The sequence below is a fragment of the Triticum aestivum genome, chromosome 5A, assembly GCF_018294505.1.
Source record: "Triticum aestivum cultivar Chinese Spring chromosome 5A, IWGSC CS RefSeq v2.1, whole genome shotgun sequence".
In the NCBI taxonomy this organism is placed as follows: Eukaryota; Viridiplantae; Streptophyta; class Magnoliopsida; order Poales; family Poaceae; genus Triticum; species Triticum aestivum.
The window spans coordinates 588,241,422-588,245,940 of record NC_057806.1 but is presented as its reverse complement, the minus strand read 5'-3'; positions in this window follow the sequence as shown (position 1 = coordinate 588,245,940).

Below are 4,519 nucleotides of genomic sequence, written 5' to 3'. Positions count from 1 at the left end.
GGTGGGAGGCCTGCGTTGCCTTGCGGGCGATCCTCGCGAGGCTGATCCCTCCAGTCTCCCTCGCGAGGTTGACCCCTCCATCCTCTCTCACGAGGCGGGTCTTGCCAGCGATGCTCGCGAGGTTGGTTGCGCCACCCTTGGCTCGGGCCACGATCTTCCCAGCGTCCTGCGTTCCTTCCTCCTCCTCGACCGTAGCCCCGGTCACCGCGGTCGGGGCGTCGGCTGATCCTTCCTTCACGCACGGCTCGGAGTTCTTGACATTCGTTGGTGTTGTGGGTGTGGAGGTAGTGGTACACACAGTACCGGCTGCCCTTGGAAGGTTCGGGCTGATCTCTTCCCCGCTTGGTGTCTAGTTCTGCCACGAGCACGGCAGCCCCTTGTGCTTCACATCCTTGGCCTTGGGCTTCTTCTCTTCTGGGTCTGCGGCGGGCAGCTCGAGGAGGGAGAGACGCCCTTCCTCGGCCATCGCGCACTTGTTTGCCAAGTTGAACAACTCCAAGGAAGTGCACAGGTCTTCATGCATCGCCAGCTCCTCCTTCATCTTGACGTCGCGCACGCCGTCGGAGAAGGCCGAGATGATGGCCTCCTCAGTCACCTTGGGAATCTTGAGGCATGCGTTGTTGAAGCGCTGGATGTACTTCTGTAGGGTCTCCCCGGGTTGTTGCTTGATGCGGCGCATGTCGCTCACGGCGGGTGGCCGGTCGCGAGTGCCTTGGAAGTTGGCAATGAAGCGGGTGTGCATCTCATCCCAGGAGGAGATTGTGCCTGGAGCCAGGTTCAGGAGCCAGGTGCGGGCCCCGTCCTTGAGTGCCATGGGGAACCAGTTCGCCATGACCTTCTCGTCTCCGTTGGCAGCTTCGATGCCCAGCTCGTAGAGCTGGAGGAACTCTGCAGGGTCAGCCGTGCCGTCGTAGCGAGGAGGCAAGTCTGGCTTGAACTTGCCGGGCCACGCGACGCTGCGTAGTTCGGTGGTGAAGGCGCGGCAGCCTGCTGTGGCCACGTGAGGCCTTGGGTAACGGGGAGCTTGGTCTTGCATGTCCCCACGCGCTGGAGCAGGAGGATGGTCGCGACGTGCTGGAGCAGGGAGCGCCCGGGCAGCTTCTGGCGGGCGAGGGACTTCTTGGCAGCTCTATTCTTGCCGCGCTGGTGCCTGACGGAGCGGGTTCCGCCCAGGGGCCACGCGCCTTGGATCCATGGCGTCTTCTTGAGGAGGAGGCAGTCGGGGCGCCGCCGGAGCCTCATCGCCCGCGTGGGGCGGGGTGCGGTGCAGCGGAAAGGACGGCGCAGGAGAGCCCCCTGCGATGCGGACGAGCTCAGCGACGCGGTCGAGCCATTCTTCGTAGACGTCGTTGATGGGACGGTAGCGCAGGAGCTCGTTTGCTGCGATGAGCGTGGCCCGAGCCTCCATGGGCGCGCGAAGCGAGCGGGACGAAGATCCAGCCGGGGCGAGCGAGGGAGTTGCGGTGCGGCCGTCTTGCCGCCGGACGGATGCTGGGAGGATGCGTGTCGCTCGTCCCCCGCCGGGCCGGTGGCGGCGTTGACAGCAGGTGACGGGGAACGGCGTGGATGCCCACCGACAGGGGCTGTCTGGGCAACGCAGGAAGCGAGTGCGGCCCGGCGCTCGGCGCGGGCCCAACGAGCGTCAGACATGGGCGAGATGGTCGGAGGAGAACGGGGTGGTGGAAGACGAATTCTGGCGCACCCCTACCTGGCGCGCCAAATGTCGGATTTCGGCTTCCGGTAGACCCTTGAGGTTCGAACACTGGGGTGCGCACGGAGATTTCGCCTCCTACCTACCTGCACCCCTCCGCCATGCTAGGATCTAAAACTACGGAAAGAACAACACAAGAGACACATGGTTTATACTGGTTCGGGCCACCGTTGTGGTGTAATACCCTACTCCAGTGTGTGGTGTGCTGGATTGCCTCTTGGTCTGATGATGATGAACAATACAAGGAAGAACAGCCTCGCGAGGGTCTGTTCTTGGCTGGGGCGATGAACTGCTCAGTGGAGTTCAGTCACCTTCTCTCTCTCTGCCTCCAGCAAAACCGACCGAACCGACCGACCCTATGTCGGTGGCTGGTCCTATTTATAGAGGCCCTGGTCCTCTTCCCAAATATCGAGCGGGAAGGGACCCAACAATGGCGGGCTAATTTGAAGGGGGGCAGCTGGTATTAGCTATCCTGACAAAAGTAGTCTTCGCCTGCGCAAAGCTCTGGTGATGACGCCATCTTGGGCTCCACGGTGACCTCCGTCTCGTAGTCCTCCTGGTCTTGGTCTCGTTGCACCGAAATGGCAACCTTTTCCTAATGCCTCGGTACTCCGCGGCTGCGCTTGCCCCCTTTGCACCAAAGAGGAAAGGAGGACGCTGCGCGGGCTGGCACCCGCCTGGCGCCCTGAGTCGTCATGGCTTGCGTCACGGGCACCTCGTGAGGTACCCCGCCTTGATCTCTCCGCCTCCTCGTGAGCCAGCCTGACGAGGCCGTGCCTGAGGAAGCTCCGCGTCGTCCGCCCCGCGAGGCTTGGCCCCTCGCGAGGGTCTTGGGTTTGTGTTGGTGAAGATGGGCCGTGTTGGGCCCCCCTTTGAGCCACGCCGCAGGCCACGGGCAGGCAAGTGTAGGGACCCCCGTTCCCAAAACGCCGACACCCAGCTCAGCCCTCTGCTAATCCATGACATCAGTTGTGGTGGAGGGCCTGAGAGGAAAGCAGGGGCAGCCGCCCACTTGGCATTTCTGGGAGCTGTGATGTAAAACCACTCCCGTTGCCATAATCCGGACACCTCTGGAATGGAACCCTTTGGCCATAGAGCTCCAGCGATCTTGCTTATTAATGCGCCTCCGCACGCTACATGTTGCCCCTCGACCATCTTCGGCTTCACATCAAAGGTCTTGAGACACAAGCCGAAGTGAGGGGTAATGCAGAGGAAGGCCTCACATATGACAATAAATGCCAAGATATGGAGAAAGGAGTCCGGGGCTAGATCGTGGAAATCTAGCCCGTAATAAAACATCAACCCCCTAACGAAGGGATCCAGCGTGAGGCCTAGAGCTCGGAGGAAGTGGGAGATGAACACGACATCTTCGTTGGGTTCAGGAGTAGGGACGACCTGCCCTCGGGCAGGCAGCCGATGTGAAACCTCGGCGGTCAGGTATCTGGCCTCCCTCAACTTCTTGATGTCTTCTTCCCTAATGGAGGAGGGCATCCACCGGCCTTGATGGCTAGATCCGGACATGATTGAAGGTCCGGAGCACCTGACCTGGGCTTTGGGTGTTAGAACTCGAGGCGGGGGGATGATTCGATTGAGCACGGGAGGGAAAAAAGTAAAAGCCTTGTCCCTTTATAAAGAGGGTGAATATCAAGCGTCCTCTCCATAGCCGTTTGGGACTTGCCTATAATCTAGGATCCTAGACACGGTTGGGTTACCCACGACCGTATTGATGAGAATCCCGTAATTAGGGGAACATGATCTCTGCTTTGACAGGATGTGTCAAAAAACTGCCTCGCGTTATGTGCGGGGCTAGTTAAAGGAAACGGTTCGAATAATTACCGGGCCATGGCACAATCTCGTGTTGCCAAAACATGTTAGCAGATTAGATTTGTGGAAATATTATTCTCTCTACGGTGGAATGTGGAACTTATTTTGCAGGGCCGGACACTATCCTTGTATTCAAATTCTTCTGTGGTGTATTCGAAGGAGGAACCCGCCTTGCAATGCCGAAGACAATACTGCACACCGGACTCATCGTCATTGAAGCCTGGTTCAGGGGCTACCGTGGGAGTCCTGGATTAGGGGGTCTCCGGACAGCCGGACTATATCCTTTGGCCGGACTGTTGGACTATGAAGATACAAGATTGAAGATTTCATCCCGTGTCCGGATGGGACTCTCCTTGGCGTGGAAGGCAAGCTTGGCAATACGGATATGTATATCTCCTCCTTTGTAACCGACCTTGTGTAACCCTAGCCCTTTCCGGTGTCTATATAAACCGGAGGGTTTTAGTCCATAGGACAACACACAATCATACCATAGGCTAGCTTCTAGGGTTTAGCCTCTCTGATCTCGTGGTAGATCTACTCTTGTACTACCCATATCATCAATATTAATCAAGCAGGACGTAGGGTTTTACCTCCATCAAGAGGGCCTGAACCTGGGTAAAACTTCATGTCCCCTGCCCCCTATTACCATCCGCCTAGACACACAGTTCGGGACCCCCTACCCGAGATCCGCCGGTTTTGACACCGACAATAGGTATCATCTATTCTATATCTGGTTATTACAGTCTTGGTTATACACCCAAGCTATATATTTATTTGGGCATCATGACCCGTCCAGTGGTAAACCGCTAGGACACTTTCAAGTTCTTATATGTAGGAACACGTTAAATAAAAGCCGCAATGGACTATGCATATAATAGATCCCAAAGGCATGGCGAGTTATCAGTATCAAGCAAAATAAATATGCTCGATGGCATAACAAGCGAGTGTTTGAACTAGCCTATTACAAGGTGTTTTAAATGCCCA